Below are 22,589 nucleotides of genomic sequence, written 5' to 3' on the forward strand. Positions count from 1 at the left end.
GTGTTTGCCAGCCCCTTCTGAACCCCAGCGACAGCGTTTGCCTCACTAACCTCCTGGGGGAGGAATCCCACAGCCCTCCTGCGCTTTCTTATGGGTGTCCTAAATGGACCTGCAGTTAGTGTCTGCCAAGGACCTCTCCATCCCTTAACTGGGGGTGGGGAGAGAGTACAAAGCATCATCCATTTTCACTGTGGGGAAAAGAACCCCAGCGTGGTGCAGCCCCACATCTGCAAGCCTGGGCTATCAGGGTGAGGAGAGGTGGACTGGTGGGACAGGGGAGCTGAAGTGCTGGACAGACACAAGCTGGTGATGAGATGACAGGAGAATGCAAGGAGGTGCCAGCACCACAGGACCAGGTGAGAAGACACCCAGACCCAGAGTCCTAAGTCCACATCTTCCCACATGAACACCTGACCCTAAGCCCACTGAAATCAGTGGCAAGACTCCCAATGACTATAGTGGGCTTTGGATCAGTCCCTCTTGGTTTCGGACAGCACAGACTGGGTCCCCACCCCCACAGTCCCATTCATCTCCTCACACTCCCTGAGGGACACCTCACGTAGCTCACCGGCACCTTCAAGGCACAGTGCGGTGCTTGACACAATTATTTTAGGCCGCGCTATTCCTCCCTCCCTGCCAAACACCTGCTCTCTTGGGGAGGGGGAAGGAGATTTTATTAGGTTCCCCTCATTGTCCAGCCTCTGCTTTACTGTTCCATATGCTGTGTCCTGAACTGGCCATCTGTAGGAAGGGCGGGCAACTGCCTAGAGACCAGCTGGGGATGAGGTTATGGTGGGAGGGGTCCACCTCCCCCGTCCCGCCGCAAAGTGAACACCACATAATACACAGTTGATGATTTACAGACAGGGTGGAGGTATCAGCACAAGGCCCTGTTGGAACAATAGAGGGAGTTTAGGTGTGTGGGGAAGCCAGGAACCCTGCCCCACAACACACACACACACACTCACTCACTCTCAACTCAGAGCCAATTCATTCCCAACAGCTCAACAGACCCACTCACACACGGCTGTGGGGTGGGGGAAGAGCAAAGTGAACAGGGTGTGTCTGAGCAGCACCATTGTGCATTTCTATAGCTCCTCACAGCCCCCCAGAGCAGCAACCAAACACCTATTAGACCCCACTGCACTCCAATGAGGCTGCTGTATTATTAGCCCCCTCACCCCCCATATTGTTGATGGGATAACTGAGGCACAGAGGGGTTAAGGATACTGCTATAAGGCAATGACCGAATCAGGAAAAGAACCCAGGAGCCCTTGCTCCCAATCTTCCCAACTACTACAGCTGGCTGCCTCCCTGTATGCTCACCTGCCCAGGGAGCAGAATGTAACAGAAGAGTGGACAGACAGGGTCAGACACAGGGACACACTGAATTACACGAATCTAAAGGTGAGACGGCTATGACGAAATCTCTGGCTTGGCAGGGACTGGGGCGTCCCCTTCCACCTCAGCCTGGTATCCCAGGCTGGATACAGGCACGGGGACACCTCCTAACTACCGAACCTGCCCTTGGAGGTTGCCTTCTCTCTTGTTCAGTCCCTTCCCCTCCCCAACAGCACCTGCAGGTCTCATGTGCATGCGTGCAAGGGGGTGAGGGGGGTTCACCCTCTTGACTTCCAGCCTGGATTTCAGGGAACTCCTTTGCTCCCTTTGTGTGGCTGGGCCTGCTCACATTACGGCTCCTCAGAAGGAGGCTCTGTCAGTGCACAGGCCCCAAAGGCCACGAGGGAACCCGGGCCTCAATCTTGCTCTCATTATCTTCCATGGGCCACGCTTTAAATCAATCAGACCGATCGGATCGAGGATGGGCCGGACAGGAAGATTATGTGGAGACATCAGCCCGTCCCAAGGACTGAGTTTGCCATGCTAGCACCCAAGACCTGCGGGGTAGAGCAGAACCAGGATTGGGTCAGGACACTGTTGGGCAGCGGTGCCGACTCAGAACAGCCCCATGCTCAGTGGAACCCATTCCCTGAGCACAGGGAGAAGGTGGCCAGCAACTGGACAAATGGAGATGTTCTCTCCCACCGCCCATGCTCCATGCCCAGACCATTACCCTAAACACTAAACCCTCAAATGCTTTGGGTTTGCCAACCCCTCCTCCAGAGTTCAGTCACTGTGATAGCTGATTTCCATCACCTCCATGCTACCCACTGCAGCCCCTCTTCCTCTGGAGCGCTTCTCAGCACTGGCAAGGGCTCTGATCAGCAGGCTGGATGATGTGGGAGTGTGGATGGTGATACAGATGCAGGAAGGTAGGAGAGAGAGGTCCTGGAGGCCACATTTAGGCTGCTAGCTAGGAGATTAAAGTCCTGGATTCCATGGTAGCATTCTCTGAAATGCAGGGTCAAGCAGAACGGCAGGGTCTCAATGCATGGATGAAACAATGGTGTTTGGAGGAGAGATGTAGATTTATTAGGAACTAGGGAACATTTTGGGAAAGGAAGAGCCTATACAGGAAGGATGGACTCCACCTAAACCAAAATCGGAACCAGACTGCTCGCATGTAAAATTAAAAAAAGGTCGTAAAGGCGTTTTTAAACTAAGGGCTGGGGGAAAGCTGACAGGTGCACAGGAGCACACGTTTCAGACAGACATCTCTTAGGAGAAGATTTATTAAAGGAGACTATACCCTAGTAAAGATGAAAGGATACAAGCTGATAAAGAGAAACAGTCAAATAAAAAAGAGACCACTTCAATTACATCACATAAAGGCAGACAACTAAATATTAACAGATTTTATAAGTGGCTTGTATACAAATGCTAGAGTCTAAATACCTACATGGGTGAACTTGAGTGCCCGGAATTAAATGAAAATATTGCTATAAAAGGCATCACAGAAACTTTGTGGAATGATGGTAATTAATCGGACATGGCAATACTAGGATACAAAATATATAGGAATGACAGAGTAGGTCTTGGCGGTGGAGGAGTGGCACTATATGTGAAAGAAAGGTCCAATATAGTAAAAATTTTAAATGAATCAAAATGTACAATAAAATCTCTATGGATAGAAATTCCATGCTTGAATAATAAGAGTACAGCCATAGGAATATACTACTGACCACCAGACCAGGATGGTGGCAGTGACTGCAAAATGCTCAGGGAATTAGAGGCTAGAAAAACCAGAAAACCCAGCAATAATGGGGATTTCAACTATCCCCATATTGACTGGGTACATGTCACCTCAGGACGGGATGCAGAGATAAAATTTCTAGACACCAATAACGACTGCTTCTTGGAGCAGCTAGTCCTGGAACCCACAATTCTTGATTTAGTCCTAAATGGCACACAGGATCTGCTGCAAGAGGTGAACCACTCAGTGATAGCGACCATAATGTAATTAAATTTAACATCCTTGTAGAGGGAAAAATACCACAGAAACCCACTAGAGTAGCATTTAAACTTCAAAAAGGGGAACGAAACAAAAATGAAGAAGCAAGTTAAATGGAAATTAAAAGGAACAGTCACAAGAGTGAAATGCCTGCAAGCTGCACGGAAACTTTTTAAAAACACTATAATAGAGGCTTAAAACTAAATGTATACCTCAAATATAAAAAAACAACGAACAAGAAGACCAAAAAATGTTTGTTTCAAAGCATTGGCCACCATGGCTAAACAGAATAAAAAAGAGGCAGAGAGAGACAAACAGATATCCTTTAAAAACCAAAAGTCAAATCCCACTGAGGAAAATAGAAAGGAACATAAACTCTGTCAAGACAAGTGTGAAAGCATAATTAGACAGGTCAAAAAAGAATTTGAAGAGCAACTATCGAAAGGAACAAAAAACAAAAGGTTTTTTTTTTTTTTTTTAAAAGTACATCAGAAGCAGGAAGCCTGCCAAACAATCAGCGGGTCCACTGGATGATCAAGGCACTAAAGGAGCCGCTGAAGAAAAGCTAAATGAATTCTTTGTGTCAGTCTTCACTGTAGAGGATGTGAGGGAGATTCCCACACCTGAGCCATTATTTTCACATGACAAATCTGAGGAACTGTCTCAGACTGAGAGATCAACAGGTGGTGGTTTTGGAACAAATTGATAAATTAAACAGTAATAAGTCGCCAGGATCAGATGGAATTCACCCAAGAGACCTGAAGAACTACTAGTTGTAGTATGCAACCTATCGCTTAAATCAGAGGGTAAACAGCGAGGTGTCAAAGTTTGCAGAGGATACTAAATTACTCAAAATAGTTAAATCCAAAGCGGACTACGAAGAGTTACAGAGGGTGACTGGGCAACAAAATGGCAGATGAAATTCAGTGGTGATAAATGCAAAGTAATGCACATTGGAAAACATAATCCCAACTCTATATACACAAAATGATGGGGTCTAAATTAGTTGTTGCCTTCAAGGAGGAGATCTTGGAGTCATCATGGATAGTTCTCTGAAAACACCTGCTCAATGCACAGTGACAGTCAAAAAAGCTAACTATGTTAGGAACCATTAGGAAAGGGATAAATAATAAAACAGAAACTATCATAATGCCACTACAGAAATCCATGGTACGCCCATGTCTTGAATACTAAATGCAGTTTTGGTTGCAAAATTGGAAAAAGTACAGAGAAGGGAAACAAAAATGATTAGGGGTATGGAACAACTTCCATATAGGAGAGATTAAGAGACTAGGATTGTTCAACTTAAAAAAAGAGATGACTAAAGGGCAATATGATAGAGGACTATAAAATCATGAATGGTGTGGATAAAGTGAATAAGGAAGCATTATTTACCTCTTCACATAACACAAGAACCAGGGGTCACCCAATGAAATTAATACGCAGCAGCTTTGAAACAAACATGAGGAAGTATTTCTGCACACAACATACAGTCAACCTGTGGAACTTGCCAGGGGATATAGCGAAGGCCAAAAGTATAACCGGGTTCAAAAAAGAATTAGATAAATTAATGGACGATCGCCATAGATGGACCTATTAGATCAGATGGTCAGGAATGCAACCCCATGCTCCGGGTATCCCTAAACCTTTGACTGCCAGAAGCTGGGACTGGACCACAGGGGATGGATCACTCGATAACTGCCTTGTTTTGTTCATTCCCTCTGAAGCATCTGGCACAGGCCACTGTTGGAAGACAGGATAGTGGGCTAGATGGACCATTGGTCTGACCCAGTAGGTCTGTTCTTATGTTCAGATGGAAAGAGGAAGCAGGAATCTCCTTAAAACAACCCCCCAGATCTCAACCAGTGTGAAGGAGAAAGAAAAAGCCACTACAAGGAGATGCCAGATGTGTTAGGGAGACAGAGCCAGGTGGGCACATGAAATCAGGACTGGGGCACAGTAGGATGGCCAGACTGGCACCAAAGATAAAGACAAATCCTGCCTTTGCCAAAAGCAATGCATCATTCCTTCTCTATCTGCCAGAAGCTGTCAGGCAGCTAGGACTCAGCCTCTGCTCCCAGCAAGCAGCTGGTAACATGCTGCCACCCAGCACCTATCCCCTAAGGTGCCTGTACCTTGCCTTGGGTCCTCCTTCCCACCCTTACACTACCATACCACAACAGCACCACACTTACCAGAGGGTTCTTCCTGGCCCGGGGTAAAGCTTCCAAGTTCAGCCCAAACTGGAGAAAGGCCAGGGCTCCCAGGCTTGGGGCTTACTGGCTTACAGTGAGCAAAGGCAGTGGTGCCCTGCCCTTCCTCAGGCCCAAGATGGTCATTTATCCCCTGAATCCCAGTGCTGCAGGAGGGGTAACGGCCTCCAGGGAAATCCATTAAGTAAACTGCATCTGCCTCTTCCAACCTCCAGCACAAATCAGACCCTGCCCTTGGACAGACCCTTTCCTCCAAGGGTCTGACAGAGCTGCATCAGCACGATCCATTGAGTCGCAGGAGAAGCAGATGCACCGAGGGGGTGAAGTGGCTTATCCAAGGGCACCGAGTGAGTCAGTAGCAGGGTCAGGAATAGAACCTAGGCCCCTGGTTTCATCACTATACCACTCCTTGTCCCAATGGGAAAGGCCGACCATCTCTGCGTGGAGACAGACTGTATTTTTACGAATACAGACTAACACGGCTGCTACTCTGAAACCTGCATGGAGACAGTTTCCAGAACCCTGTGCTGAGCTCCCTCTTACGGGGGCTGTATTCCCCCCATTCAGTTACAGACACAAAGGGGTGGGTAGTAGGAGGCTGGACCACATGCTGATCCTTTGCTCTGGCCCATTCCAGACCAGCTAAGCAGTGCTGGGACTCAAGCTGAGGCCTGCCAACCCCCTGGAGCCCCTGCCAGGAACCTGATCTGTTTACTCATTAAAGGAGCAGCGAAGGTGCTTGTTGAAAATGGCCCCGGCAAGCCCGAGCAGTGGAGAGGGCAGGAGCTTAGCATAGAAAAATCTGCCCGCTGACTAGTGAGTGGAACAAATTGTAGAATTCTCTCCCGCCAGCTGGGGTGGGACAGTGGAGAGAGAATGGGGGGGGCAGGGGGGAGGACAAACAACAGAGGTGGGTCAACTTTCATTAGGCCCATTTCACTCCCCTCCCTCCAGAATCACGGCTGTCCAGTGTACAAGCGACCTTCAGCCTGGCTGCTCTGGCATAAGCAGCTGAGTGCACCCACCCTCAGTGAGACAACCCACTGGGGAAGGGTGCCTTCAGATTCTCTAGCCCCCTGGCCAGCAGGCTCTTTTGGGATCTGCACCGGCCCCTCTAGAAAGAGGGAGTTGAAGGGCACAAGCCCTGAAAGTCACAGCAATCCCAGGCTGGAAAAGAGCATGTGCGACTTGCACATGCAGAGGCACCTGCCTGCTCTCAGCGTAACAAGGAAAATGATTGGAGGCAGAGCTCCCTCTCTTGATCACCAGCAAAGGCCCTTTCCCCCACTACAGGGACACGGTGACGCCTCCCATCTAGCAGGAGACAGTCAACGTTCACCTAAGGGAACACGCAATGGAGACAAGGAAACCAGGCTCTGATTTAGCCCTGTAGTTTCAGGGCTTCAGGCCAGCGCTGCTAGAAAGGCAAGAGGGGCTTGGTTTGTGATCAAGCCAGGAAGGAGCACAGACATAACATGTGGGCAGGGAGGTGGGAATCCAGAAACTTCCCTGCCCAGGTTCCAGACTGGGGGTGAAGGGAACAGGAAAGAGAACAAAAAGGCACCTCCAAGACACCCCTCCATGTGTGATCCAGCAAGTGCTGCTAAATATAGACATGGAAACAGATGCTGGGAGACAGAGTTATGAGGTTATTAGGGAGAAATAGAGCATTAGCTCAGAGAACCGGCAGTGCACAAGGAAATGGCATGTTCCCTTCCTAGGGCGGAGAGCAAACTCAAAGAAGCATGTCACTGTACACACGCATGAACATGTGCAGATGGGTACTGGTGCCTCCCCACATCCTGCCTCCAGTTCCTGAATGGAGCTTTGGAGATGGCAGGTTAATGCTAGCATGGTAAACATCCCACTGCATGCGAATAAGGACGCTGGGGGTGAGGAATCAGCCCCAGGGGGCAGCCTGTTCCGCATTTGTCTCTGAAATCCTACCCCTTGCCAAATGGACAGCAATCAGTGGCAAACCTTTCCCAGCAACTGGGCCAGACCTATGTATGCATCAGTGACTCTGGGTCAGCTGGGCAAGGGAGCTTTAAAAATCAGGGCTGTGCGCAAAGGAGCATAGCGAAGGAGGTAATAGAGGGGCTGCCTACAGTATCAAGGGCTGTAGCACCGTCTAGGCTTCAGCACAGCTTGCAGGTGTGTCTCAGGTATCATCTACACTGCAAGATGCAAGATTTAACCATACCAGGGGACACTGCCATTGTAACCAGATCCCTCAGTATGGCTGCATATGTACCCCAGCCAAGCCCTAAGGTCCCATTTACACTGTGCTCTCAGTGGTAGAGCTTTTCTGGCAAGACCAGAGGTTAAGCATGGCTTGCTGGAAAGGGGCTAGCACAGACAAAACTAGAGATGCTCCTGACTTTTGATCCAGATCCAAAATTCACCCAAAGCATCTAGATCTGAGGGTTTAGTTTGGTAGTGCATTTCCATAGCCAATCTGGGAGCAGGCGCCTTTCCCAACTGGCCCTAAAATGAAGTCCCCACACCGTAACAAACAAAACAAAAAAGCACAACCCCAAACCTTACCCCCTTCCTGCGGCTTGGATTTATTAACAAAGAAATTAACAGCAGCATTAAAGTTCAGTTCACACTTTCTCCTCAGGGTTGGGTATACCTAGGCGCAGGGTTCCTCCCCGAGGGCTAATCACACCATGCCCCAGATGTCTCCTCAGACTCACTCCCACCTCCCTTATATCCAGGTAGGATGGACAAGCCACCTGCTCCAGTTAAGCCGCAGAATCCACTTAACCCTTTCACAGCAGGATCAACGTCTGCTAAGAAAATGGGTGCCCCAGACAAATGATCGTAGAGAGGAGCTAGGCATGGAATAAGTTTCATTGCCTTAACTACAAGATCTCTTTGCCCTAATTGCTGTGGCACGAGCCTTACCCTGTGCTGAGTATCCTTAGGTCACAGGGCTCAAGCTTGCCCTCTTAGGCAATGATTAGCCAATGCAAGAACTCTGGACCATTTTTGAGGGCAGAAGTGCACAAGCTTTAGGTCACATGGCCACCTCTCAGCCCATGGGACTGTACTGGAAGAATTTGAGCATGCACATTGCTAGCCAGACAAATTGCACCCTCAGTTTATTTCTGTCCCTAGGACAGCGAGACACTCCCAACATTAAAATAATTTCCTTCAGCGGTGGGCATGTCTCACACACGTTATTCTGCAGAGCAGATGACTCAGAATAGTGTTACCGGCGGGTGGGGTGGGAAGCTTGGAGATGCAGCACAGAAGCCAAAAGACTGGGGAATAAGACACATGTGAGGGGCTGCAAACGGTCCTAGATGCACAGGCTGAAATAAAAGAGAGAGACTGGTGGGGACTGCGGCACTGGTGAGCTAACAGATGTGGCATGAAGAGAGAAAAGTAGCTGGGGAACAAAGGCCTGGACAGAGGGTTTGAGTGGGGACAGCACAGGGGAGCCGCATGGTAAATGGTTAGGGAATTCGGAAGTCATTTTAGGCCAGCCTGCCTTCACACACATACACAGGCAGCTCCTCACTAGATCACACTGACATTTATATGGTGAGCTTATGGATTTGTTTTGAAGGCAGACGTAGAAGCCAAAAACCATTATGCAACTTCTGTGAGTTTGCAGCACCCACAGGCAAATGCAAAGGGCAGCATTACAAAACCACGGGAATTTTCACACCCCAGACAGTGCTCTGCTGCCCTGGGCCTGACACGCCAGTCCATATTTGTTTGATCACCTGCTCCGCAGCTGCTGCCACTGCTCCTCAGGACAAAGCCCATCCAGAGAAGGGACGTTCAAGCTTTATAGCACAGCTGGAGGACCCTGTTGGGACAGTGGGGTCGGAGCTCAGGCTCAGAACCAGCTTGTAAGATACACAGGCTGCACAGGATGGCTTAACACTCCCATGTTGTGAGGCAGCGACCCCGGCAGGGCTTTAAGGAACATGCTTTAGCTCACGCCCAATGTCTTTTGGTGCCTGCGGGATCCTCGAACCTGCTCCACACCCAGGGAGAGCATTCCAAGGAGAACATCTTGCTCTTTTATCTTTCCAGCGCCTCTTCGCAGCTCTAGCCTTTATCCCTGGCTGCAAACAGCTCCTTGCACACTCACCCCTGCCTGACACGTGAGCTGTACCATTGCTCATCCTTCTGGTAATCCCTGAATCGGGGCAATAGACTCAAACCTTCTGCCAGGAGATTAGATTGCTTCGAGCTGGGAGGTGCCAGTCATCTCCAGACCTGCAACTTGCTGGAAAGCCTAGAGACTCAGGTGAGGCCCATGCTGCATTAGAACCCCAGCTCCAAGTGGGTCCTTGCCTCCCAGCTGGAAAGTGATGTGGGTGACTTGAGGGTGAGAAGGCATGCGTCTCCTGCACTTTTGAGGTACAGTCCCTGCTTCCCCCAGCCAGGATCCCCTTGAAGAGTAGGGGACAGTGGTTTCTTCTCTTTTCTACTTTCACACATTTATGCTGCATTTTGCCACCAGCAGCTCCAGGGCTGGCACCATGCCAAGGCAGGCTGGGTTCTTTTAAAACAAAACACAGCATGGAAATGAACATATAAAGTAACTCGATGCATTAACTCTTCCCAGGCCTTTCCAGAGTGTGGCTGGAGACCCAGCATTGCACGTTCCAGAGATTCTGTTCCAGATGGAAACCATCTTCTACAGGAGGTTCCATCAATCGACACTGGAATTCAATAATAAAATTGAACCTGATGCAAGAGAGGAGATCTCCCCTCCCCTAAGACCCTCTCAGCAGCACAGAGGGCAAGGAGGGGTGAAGGGAGGCAGCAAAGAATCCTGCTGTCTTGGGCCTCAAAACACCTCCTAGGGCATCACATAGGGACAAGCAGAGCATGTAGCTCTAGCACTTAAGAGCGTGAAGGTGGGGCAGTGCAAGAATGCAAGACCTCCTGCTCCCCCAACCTTCCCAAGGACAAGTTTCTCCAACTCTCCCTATCCTTCTGCCAGTCAGACTCTTCAAGAGCCCGCTCCAAAGCCTGCTGCAGGCAGCGGGAGCCTTTCCACTGGTCTATGGAATTCGGATCAGGCCCACGGAGCATGTGAGCTGGTGCCTTTGGCAGACCCCACTGAGCTGTTGGAGAAAGTGGGGGTGGGGAGGGGGAGCAAACAGAAAACTGGAAGGCAGGAGTCTCTGGCACAACAGAGCATGAGGCTGATGCCACTGTGGGTGCGCCCTAGATAGCATTTCTGGTGCAGTGCTAGAGATTTTCAAACTTGGACAATGGTCAGGAATCCAAGGGAAAGGGAAGAAAAATTAATTCAGCTCTTGACCGTCAGGTGGCATCTTTTCCCCCAGTAAGCAGAGGGCAGCAGCCAACCAGGCAGCACCCTGGCAAGGAGGTGAGAGACCCAGAGAAGCCATAGCAGATGCCACGGCTTTAGTTGACCTCTCAGCTGCAGTTACCTGGACTTGACTTTTAGGTCCCGAAGCAGCATAGTGAGCCCAGAGGAGAACAGGATGCAGAGCATGTAACAATCTAAGTAGAGGAGAGAAACCAAGGGTGGAAGCCGCCTCACGGTCTGAGCTGAAGCAGTCTTGAGAGACTGCAATGGCAATAATATTTATTTCCACACACGCAAACCTTCGTTAAGGTGGAGTTAAGGCTGCAGATACAGATGAGTGCTTTGGGCAGACATTACCTTTCAAGGACGTTAGGAACCCAGAAGGACAGAGTCAAAGATGCATTTTTCAAGCAGAGTCATGCTTCTGAGTCTGTGTCTGACTCACTTCAGAAATTCTACCCTGACCCCAAATCCAACCCACCAGCTGCGATGCCAATAAACCTTTTCTGGTGGATTTGAGGAGGGCAGAAAAATAAGGCTTATGATGGAAACTCAGGTGCAATGAGCATGGAGTGACTGCTATCACCCCATTTCCATTCCCCTATGCAAAGATCATAGGAGCCAGAGTTAGAAAAGACCCATTAGAGCATTATGTCCATCCCCTCTGCCAGGGCAAGGGAATGGGCCAGATTCTGATGTGAAATGTTGGGAGTTACACCAGTGTAACTGACAGCAGAATCTGGCCCACCCTGCCCCACTAGGGGATGTAACAGGCAATAGAACGTACACTATCTTTGAGCCCAGATGATGCTCTAGACAACACCAATCCCACGGAAAATGCCTAAAGTTGGTGCCCAGGACCTCATGGGACAAAATGGTCTTTACACCACAGTAAAGTTTGGGACAGATAGTTTAGTATCTGTGTAACGCCAACAGACCCTGGTTGTCAGCAGGCAGGATCGAACCTGGGGCCTCCGGAGCTTAGTGCATGAGTCTCTACTGCATGAGCTAAAAGCCAACTGGCTGTTAGCTAAGCCTGTAGAGCAGACTTGTTCGTTTTTTCTCTCTCTCTAAGTGGTCTTGGCGCCACTAGATGGGACAGAACACCACACCCAGAAGGCGTGTGGGTTACATTCACACAGCCCACTACACGACCCCCAGTTATCCATACCTCGACCACTGATCTCTGGGAGCTGCCATTATATCTGGTGGCCGGGCAGTGCTCCACAGCATTAACGCTCCTCCATACTTCAGGCTTCCAGCAGCACTATGCCTCCTCCCCCTAATCCGAGTAAGGGTCAGACTTTGCACACGACAGCTGCCCATCATCCCCACTCCTGTGGTCTTTGGCTGAGCCTTGCCATGCCCCTTGTTGGCAGTTATTAGGCCATGGAGGTCCCATGCTGCTCCCTGTATATTACTGGAGATGCAAATAAAATTCCAGAGGAGAGAGAGATGAGATGGAGTGAGAGGGGCGTTGGGGAGGATGATGACCTCTTAAGAAAAGTGCCGCTCATCCCGGCCCCCCAGCATGGGAGGGGAGAAATACTGGCCCGAGTCAGCAGGCCTGGGTTCCACTCACAGCTCCGACACAGGCTCACGGGGTATCCTTAGGCAAGTCCCCTAGGGCCCATTTCTCAAGTGTAACCTCTAATTGTGTGTGTTTTGAGTTAAGGATGCTCAGTGTTAGATCCCCGGGAGCTGAAGCGGTGCTGAGCGGCTACAGCTGCCACCAAAGGTAAATGGGAGGTGAGCTCAGTGTGCAGCCCCCAGGAGCGAGGGGCACTCAGTGGCTCCCCACAGAAACCCCCAAACAGAGCAGGCCAGGCTGCCTGGCCCAGCTGGAACACCTGCGGTGGAAGTGGTGCCAAGACCAGCAGAGCTTCGTTTGACCTAGCACCTTTCAGCCCTCCCCCCAAATTGTATCCCTCAAGGCCCGCTCTGCGGAGAGCTCAACCCCACACTGTTAAAAGGCAGCTGAAAGAGGAGCAGAGGAATTAAGGGCCACACAGCAATGGAGAGGAGAGGGATGTACTGAGAAATTAAGGGTCAGCAAGGGGGAACAGGTGCATGAACGCTGTTCTAGATGGGGACTGTGGCAGAGGAGAAGGCTCTCACACCTACAGCGGGGACAGAGAAGAGGCCAGGGCTCGGTGAGCAGAGGGAGGTGGAAGAAAAGGAGCTCGGTGAGGTCAGCTGGTGCACCCCCTATGGAAGGGTTCGATCCCCACCCTGGACCAATAGGGAGCCAGCGCAGCTGTCTGAGGCTGGGGTGGGGCGTGAGGTGGCCAGGCTTCCTCGTACCTGGGCACGACTGGGGGCAGCAGCATCGTGCACATGCCAGGGAGCTGGGACTCCTCAGGGAGGCTGCGGTGAAGGGAGTCCATCTGCATGCATGGGCCCCACTACTAGATGCTAGGGACAGCCCCTCCCCCGCTGCTTTGTAATGCAAACACCATCCCATCTGTTTGGTAAGAGCACAAAGCACTAGGGCCCTAGGGACGGGGCAGCAGCCAAGCTCCCAGGTCTTGGCACCACGCTGCCAGCCCGGCGTCTGTGGCGCCGTCCGTTCGGCCCCAGCCACCTGGAGCCCACTGGAGACTCAGACGCTGCCCACCCTGCAGCCTGGCAATTGTGTGTCTCTCTCTCTCTTCAGAGCAAATTCCAGGCTGTCATGGGGCCACCCAGGAGACAGGCTTCAGCCAAGGAATTACTTTCGCGGGCAGTGAAGCTTTAGGCCAAAGGCTGCTGCTGTTCTGACAGCTGGGATGTTGCCAGTCACTGGAACCGGCAAGATCTGTACACCCGGATCCCAAGCTGCCCCTGCCATGGCAGGCCAGGTGTGTGCAAGAGAGAAAGGGTATTCTCGGCTTCTGCGTCACTGTTTTAGAGGAAACACAACAGTTCCTCGTCCGCAGCCCCAGTGCCCTGACCCAGCCTGGTGTGGATGAGGTGGGGAACCCCCCAGGTAAAGCTTGACAGAACAGGAGGCTTCTGGCTTAGCAAGTTCCCTCTTCTCCTGTTGCTCCCACAGCTGCGTAGTGAGCCCTCCTATGGGTCACACAGTGGGTGCAGCAGAAAAGCGTCCTTATGCCAGGCCCCATAGTGCAGTTAACTCTTTAGAGACTGCAGGCTGCACACCTGTGCAGCATTCCTTCAGCTGGCAGCCTGATCAGTATCATCCTTGTCATCTGCACATCCCAACTGCTGCTCCAGAGCCCTCCGGAACAGAGTGGCAGGGATCTCTTAGCCTGCCAGCGAACTGAGGAGTCACGGGAAGGCATTTAGGATTTGCCCATGTCTTTGCTATCTCCTCAAATACAGCCCTCTGGGGACCTGCCCTCTTTACAGAGGTGTTTGCTCAAGTCATCTCTCATATGGCTCCTGGGGAAAAGGGGGCAGGATGTTTTTGTTTAGCTTAGCCTATGGCCGGGGCAGTGCCACTGGGAGGCACTTAGAGATGCCCGAATTAGGAAGACCCCCATCAGTCAGCTGCACGGTACTGCATCCATACCTGGGACCCTGTATTCATGAGATGGGGAGTTTAACAGTCAAACATGAGCAGGAGACCGATTTTCCAGTTAGCCCCAAAGCAGCAGACCTTGCACTTGCTGCATGGGAAATACCCACCACCAGGGTAGTTTCCACCAGCTGCAAGAGCCCTGCCTCCTGTTGGTGCAGGCACTCAGGGAGACCAATGGGCTTGCACCAGGCTAGTGTGAATGCAGCTCTTAAAGGGACAGGAGGTAGTGCCCGGAATGAAGCCCACAATCTCTTCCCTGCCTTAAGCACAGAATCCAGCTCCAAGAGCCTCCTTGTGCCAGGGCAGGCACACTCTGGACTCGGCCACCAGCACACGCACACACATGGCTCTCCAGAAGATTCCTTCCCCGAGTACAGCGTGGCCCAGCTCTGCCTTGCGATGTGTTAAGAACATACCCTGCTATAATAAGGAATAAGGACAGCCAAACCCTCTGGGAGCAGCGCCGGAACTAGAGCTTCATCTTCTATCTGCAGGAACTTTTTGGTATTGTAAAGCGCTGCCGGGAAAGGGAAGCCAAGCGATGGGACTCACTGTGTCCAGATAGGGGGGAGAGAAACCATGGGTGGCTCTGCCCAGCTTTCATTCAGGGTGCAAACCCAGAGACTGCACTTCCAATACACACCTATGAGGGGCAACCATTCAATGGCAGCAATGCCAAGACCTGCCTGTCAGAGGTACCCAGAAAAACACTCATTAGAGAGTGTTTGGGGGGAGGTGATGCAGGGCACTGCAAAGTGATGCGGGGTAAAGTCATCCTCCCCTAAACACAGCAGTGCCAGCCTACGCTCATGTGAGCACAGAGGTCTGACTCAGGGCTGCCCCATAGAGTCAATAGGGTGCTGGATTTTCACCCAGGCCACTGGCCCATTTCTTAAAGCATCTCCCTGTTCAGCAGGTTGTGGAAGGGAGCCTGTCTCTCACCCAGGAAGAGGAGAGTGCTGGCTGCTTCTCGGGAGTTCATACAGGACCTAAATGGGGCCTCAGCTGCCAAAAGGCCTTGCTGCAGTCAGTGTGAACCTGCTAGCAACACGCTCCTCCTCCCGCAGAGCTACAGGCAGAGCTGGCCTGGTGCCAAGGGGCAGCCCTGCCCATTCAGTGAGGCGCTTTGGGGCCTCTCACGAGAGGTCAAGCAAAATGCGAGCGGCTGCCCCTCGCCTGCCCTCTGTGGCTGGCAGCTGAATTCTTACACTAACTCAAGGGGAAACCTGCGTAAGGGCTGACAACCTCCCCCTCCCCCCACCAAGCTTAACTCCAGCTGCCTCTACAAAGGGCAGAGACTGCCCCTGAACCTTGTACACCACGAGGACTGCTCTCCCCTGCCACCCATCCGGAAGATCAGACAGACATGTTGGTGGCTTCACAGGGACAGCAGCAATTCCCAACCCCAGCCCCCTTCCCCCATGGAGCTGGGCAATTCCCAGGAAGGGAGCGCTATCCCTTGTTCCCGCAGGCCCCTTATCTCCCTATTTGCTTCAGGCTTCTCTGATTGTGCTAGCAAGTGCAGCCACAGCTTTGCTAACATTCGGCCCATCAAAGCAGCCCAGCCAGGGCATGACTAGCCAAGGACAGGGATGGCCCTTTTCCAAGCACAACAAACTTTAGAGGCTGGCTTTGAACAGACACCGTATATTCACAGTAAGTTGATTCCTTTTGCAGACTCTGCTCCTGCTCTCTTCCCCACCCCCCACCAACCGTAAAGAGATTGGAAACGAGGGATAAAAATTGTTCCCAGCTCAAATAGCTGAACTCTCAGCTCAAGTGGAAGCATGCAGTAGGCGTGAGGAACGCATTCCTTCTGTCAGCAGGACCCTGCCCACCGGGAGAAGCAGCTGGCATTCCAGAGGTCCCAACACAGAGAATGCCAAGCGACCTTAACGGCTGGCACACGACTAGGCAAGCATTGGAAGAGACCTCCTCCATGGGATAGAGGGCCGGGGGTGAGGAAGAGGAGGACTAAATAATTTTAAACACCCATTAGTCTCCCCCCCCTTACAGTTTACTCTATTCCATCTGATTTGCATCCGATGAAGTGAGCTGTAGCTCACGAAAGCTTATGCTGAAATAAATTGGTTAGTCTCTAAGGTGCCACAAGTACGCCTTTTCTTTTGCGAATACAGACTAACACAGCTGCTACTCTGAAATCTATTCCAAGCAGTGGTTTAGGAGTAGGGCGATGTAAATACAGAAACCTTTAAGTCCATTTCTCTCCTTCTCACCCACATCAAGAAGTTTTTACAGCGATCCATGTAATACTGCCACATGCTTTAGAAGACTGTTAAATAGACGCTCAAGAGAAGCACTGGAATCTCTGTCACTTAATACTTAGCACTTCTAGGACACTTTCCTTCTGTAGCTCTCTTGGCACTTTACTAAGGAGAGTCAGGTGCTCACCCTTGAAGCCTAGGAATGTGAAGGAACTTGCCCAAGGTGACGCACTGAGTCAGTGGCGAACAAGGAATAGAAACTAGGCTGCCTCGGGGTTTTAAAACTAGACTAGAGGAAACATAAACCAAGCATAACGTAACAGAAAATAATCCTGCCCTGGCTGCCTAATGGCCTGGGTGATTCAGATTTAACAGAAAGCCATGGTGGAAGATGCAACTTCTTGCTTTGTTACCTGACATAGGCAGAGGATCTGCACAGGAAAGAATGGCTTGGCCCAGGCTTATGGACTCTGCTGCTTTAGCAGCAATAGACTCTGATGATTTCCATCCTTCCTCCACACACAGAAAGAGAATGAGTTCCCACATGGGGCTGATGGAGCAATGAATGGAGCTGCAATCCAAAGTGGAAGCAGATAATTGGCTGTTCCAGCTCATGGGGCACATGAGGCAGCACACACCATCTAGGAGAGGACCAGCTTTTAAACAGGGACACACAAACTAATGGTGTGGCCTCTTCTGAAATAACATGTGCCTTACGGGTCATGCCATCTCAAAAAGAATATGGCATTACAGGGGGATCCGAGATGGGCAATGAGAAGGACTAGGGACCTAGAGAAACTCTTACATGAAGAGAGATTGAAGAGAATGAAATTCCTTCACTTAGAAAGGTGAAGAGGGGACACAAAAAAAGTCTATAAAATAGCACATGATCAAGAAGGTAGATCTGTTCTCACCATCTCACAACACAAGAACAAAAGGCCAGCTAACAAGATTAAAAGATGACAAATTCAAAAACAGCAAAAATAAATACTTTTTTCCCCACACGATACAAACTGTGGATCTCTACCACAGGATGTCACTGAGGCAAACGCAATCAGCAAGATTCAAAGAGAGACTGGATATTTATATGGATAACAAGAACATCCAGAGTTACAATAGTTAAAGTTCACTAATTCTGGAAGAGATATTAAGCCTCATGCTTCAGAGCTTAAGGCAAACTAACTACTAAGGATTAGGAGGGAGCCAGTTGCAGGGTCAGTTTACCCCACATCTGCCTACTGCAGGGCTCTTAAACCATCCTCTGAAGCAACTAGTGCTGACCACTATCAGGAAATCGAGACTGGACGAGATGGCTTGTGGGACAGGTAATGCTCTTGTATTCCGTATAAGGCACAGGGGGCATTACCAGTGCTATTCTGTCAATGGCAGAAAGAGAATGGTGGCCACAGTGGCCAGAGGGGTAAGCCCCGCACTGCACCCCTGCCAACGCTCCACAGCTGGAAAGCAGGCAGGGGAGGAGCGAGCCAGGAACTCTCAGCCCATTGAGAAATTCTGGAGGGACAGACTAGCAAAGCAGTTCCCAAAGTGAGGTCTGTGCAGAGTTCGCTGTTCACATGGTGCTAGCTTGCCTGTTTGTTTCCAGCTACTGCATCACGTTAAAAGCTGCTAAAAATACATGTCTAACATTACTACTCCACATAAGGGACTGCTGTGGTTACCACAGGGATCTGATGAGACAGTGGAAGAGGAAGTGGCCACTGGAAGGGGAGGAGACCACTGGACAAGCTCATTATGAATTATTTGTATTACCGGAGGAGCCCCAGTCATGGACCAGGAGCCCAGTGCACTGGGTGCTGTACAAACACAAAACAGAGAGAGCTTACTAGTACTCTACTAGAACAGAATCTACATGATAGAAAGGTTTGAGAACCTCTGGACTAGAACAATGGCAAATACCTGTATTTAGCAGGTTATCATGCCTTCTAACTAGGGACACTTGATACATACAATGTCTGGGAGCTCAGAAAGCCACTCTAGACACTTTGTGGATGGCTAAGATCAGTGTCAGGTTGAAAATATCTAGACTGCACAGAATCAGGTTCAAAGCCTAACAGGGTTGATGTAGCTCTTTATCCTTCCAAGTTAATACTGTTTTGCCCAACTGGAGCCTCTTCCATCCGAGGATCTCAAGGCACTTTACACACATGAATTAAATGAACCTCACAGACCTCCTGGGAACTTGGAAGCAGGAAATACCCATTTTCTTAGACTCTGCCTGCTCTGCATGGATATTAAAGCTCTTTCCCCGAGAGTATGGATTTATCCTAGAGTGCTTGTCAAAAGTTTCTCGTCCTCCATGCAAGTAGAGGAGAAACTAGTTGACTGCCTTCACCCCAGAAATGGCTAAATTTCAGCAAAGCTGTGAGCATGCAAACTTTGAAGACATTTTGCGATTCTTCAGGATGAACGACTAGCAAGCAAATCCCCCTGGTAAATTCCATCCAGGAGCCTGCTCTTGAGGCTCAGCTGAATTAAACTCTGTCTTCCCCTCATAAGGGCTGGCACAGCTTGAGAGACTTTCCCCTTTCCAAGGGACAATGGCCACAGACCCAATTGTTCTGCTGGTCTCCTCCCCCAGGAATCTAATCTTGTGACACCCCCCTCCCCAATCCCCCTTTTTTTTTTTTCTTTTTTTTTTAACTCCAGGGCTACCACGCTCATCCCTGCCCAGCCAACTGGCTCATTGTTAACGAGCGCGTCCAGCCAGGAAAGTGATTGATCACTAAGGAGAAAAGGCCAAAGCCGTGACGGGTCGTTTAACAATTTCAATTAAACTCTGCAGTGCTCAGACACTGAAGGGGAGGCGAGAGAAGGAAATTAAAACTTCTACCACTGCTCCAGGTGACAACCCCAACAGCAGTAGGGTCCACGGGGAATGGCCCAAGCCCTCCCTGGATGTATATGGTTTGAGAGAACCCCTCCCCGCTTGCAGAGGTATCTACAACAATGGGCATCCCCCACACCCTCTGCCTTACAGTATCATACTGATGTCCCCCAGCCCCACAGAGCTGCAGGATTAATGTGCTCTCACCCACCAAAAAAAGAAGAAATCATCATGTGCTCCCGGGCTTTGAAATAATAGGTGCTCTGACCCATTTGTGCACCAACATTTTCCACCCCATGCACCGCCTAAGAATATGCACGTTGAATATTTAACTATGTGTCCCTGAACTTCCCGCTGCCGGGACTGGCGGCTTGATTCTCGGTTACGTGCAGCGACTTTTTTTAGGCCCAGGAGATCCCCGAGGGCTAATCACAGCGATGCGGCGCCGAATCCACTGAGACAGCAGAAGGACTCTTAGAGGGATTTTAAAAATCAGCGTCTCGGCCTGTCATATGGAAAGGCGCTTTAATGAGCAACAAAGGCAGCTAACATTCTGCTCACCCAGCATCTTAACAAAAAGAGAGCAAGCGAGCAAGAGAATGAATCATAAGGGATTGGGAGTAGAAGGCTCCTCTGGTGGAGGGACAGAGCCTCATGCAGCAGGGGAAACGTCAGACCTATCCTGCCGCCATGTAATAGACTGACCCCATCTCTGGCTGGGGGTTCAGCCCCTGTGGGGAGCAAGGAGGGGACAAAGCCAGAGCAAGGCAATAGAGAATGCTCTCCAATTGCATTTGATTGAGATAGAGTCATCAGGTGATTAAGGTCCTAGGATGGAGGGGAGGAGGCCAGCCTTGCTCCTTCTCCTCCTAGCATGGGGGCATTCTCACCTCATTGCATGTTACACCTCATCAGGCTCCCCTTTCAAGCCAAGCACACCAGCTGTGCCAGTTCCGGCTTCACTCCTTTCTTCCTTAGTATTTAATCTAGAGATAGACACTGGGGTTGTCCTTATTCTCAGCCCTTCCTTAACAACAGCTCCTGGTCTCCCTTGTAGGCATCACTAGCCTCTCTCAGAACGCTGTAGATTCTTATTTCCTCCTCCTCCTGAGAGCTAAGTATCTCTCCGCACTCTGACAAATCTGCATCATTGGGGTTTTCCCGTGCCACCTGGCCTTGCGATAAGCAGGTGAGCAGACCTGTGCATGATGTTCCCAATCGGCCGGGCTAGTTCCTTGTACTGACTGGAAAAGTTCTTTCCAATCTGCATTTGGTGCAGCCGTCTAGGGAGCGTTGTTTTGTTTCCGTAACCCCAGCCCTGTGGATTTTCAGAGGTTAACCCCTACCTCCTCCCGCTCAGCGCTTTGTAGTGTCTGACCTAGCAGTTTATCCCCACCTTGTTTTTATAATCCCCAGCCTCACTAACTTTTCCAGCACTGAACACACAGCCCTGAGCTGCTCCTCGTCTCTCCAAGTCAGTCTCAGTTATTCCCCCTCACCCTCCACACACACACTTTTCTCCTCCTATGAGCTTTCACGTGAATTCTTTTGCTCTCATGAGATGTGCCAGACTGACAGACCTGGCAACAGGATGCCTGTATCCATAGCACACGCACGGCACAGGCCGCAGGAGGGCAAGCTTCCCCTATGCTGCACCACAACCCTGCCCTGGATGGACACCTCCCAGGGTGAAAGGTTTGCTGGCTACCACTTGCCCATTCAGCCCTTAGCTTCTCTGCCAAGAGCACTATTAAATGTGGTAGTTTTTATGCTGTGAACACCTGTCTCTGGGGAATTGGACCAGGACCCACTCTCCCGACATTCACTTTCTTCCCCCCCACCAGCTGGGCCCAGAGTCCACCTTAAATCCATATCCCTTCTGGTTGAAGAAAGGGTAGTCTTTTAACATTAGCCTTAAAGAGCATTTTAGCAGGATGGCTTTGTAGATCCAGCATATGGTACTTCACCCTTGTCTCCCCACCAACCAAGACCATTAGAGTCAAAGGAGAATCTAGAATGTGTATTCAGAACTTCCCTGCAAACAGACACATACAGAGTCTCCAATTGTTCCCCAGTGGCTCAGTTATCTCACATGCTTTAGACTACCCTGTTTTACTTCTTCATCCTAATGGCTTCCTTATCCACTCAACTGATTAGTCCAGTTAGTTCACCTTTCCTCCCATAGAATCATAGAATATCAGGGTTGGAAGGGACCCCAGAAGGTCATCTAGTCCAACCCCCTGCTCGAAACAGGACCAATTCCCAGTTAAATCATCCCAGCCAGGGCTTTGTCAAGCCTGACCTTAAAAACCTCTAAGGAAGGAGATTCTACCACCTCCCTAGGTAACGCATTCCAGTGTTTCACCACCCTCTTAGTGAAAAAGTTTTTCCTAATATCCAATCTAAACCTCCCCCACTTCCCTTCTGCTGTCTTCTGTTGATTCCCACATTCATATGGGGAATATAGCTCCGTCTTCCTTCTTCTTAGCCAACACTCTGGTGTCTATATGCGCTGGGTGTCACCCGTCTCACATATCCCACCTACTCCAGGAAGAACCCCAAGAATGAAGGAGCTGAACCAAGATTCTGGAGCTGGACACCCCGCACTTTTGAGACATTCAGATCTTAACTTTTGTCCCTGGGGCCCCAGCTTTAGGATAAAGTTCAGACCCTCCCACCCACCTCCATTTCATTCCAATCACTATCCTGCATGGGGGTGTCTGGGACATGGGCTGCTGACAAGGTCCTAGTGATGCCCTGGTCTTTTGTTTATTTCTCTAGGTCCTCAAACCCTAGGAACTCCCAGTCTGTCTCCCTCCCCGTAGGTCACTGGGGCCAAAACTTACAGGGGCTTCTTCCCTGCTCCTAACCAGGAACTCATCCACTGAGGACACAATCTCTTGTATCCTGATCTTTAGGAGAATCAGTGCATGATCGGGACGTGACTGCACAATGTACCATCCACAACTCTAACCATGGTGTTTCCTACCAATACCTCCTGCCTTCTCCTGGGTGTAGTTCAATGTCTTTTCCCCATAAGGAGGGCTGTGCTCCATAGGGTTGTGTAATTCTCTCCCCATCCCAGTGATCCTGCTTTCCTTTGTCTCCATTATACACAGTAAC

The 22,589-nt window shown here is 50.4% G+C and overlaps 1 protein-coding gene across 5 annotated transcripts in view; it reads right to left on the reverse strand.

Annotated features, from left to right (window-relative positions):
- The window catches only part of CASKIN2 (CASK interacting protein 2), a 72,533-nt gene that overhangs the window by 44,418 nt on the left and 5,526 nt on the right, over positions 1–22,589 (reverse strand). The window lies entirely within an intron of this gene.

This window comes from Lepidochelys olivacea (genome assembly GCF_965140295.1).
Source record: "Lepidochelys olivacea isolate rLepOli2 genome assembly, chromosome: 14".
Taxonomy (NCBI): Eukaryota; Metazoa; Chordata; order Testudines; family Cheloniidae; genus Lepidochelys; species Lepidochelys olivacea.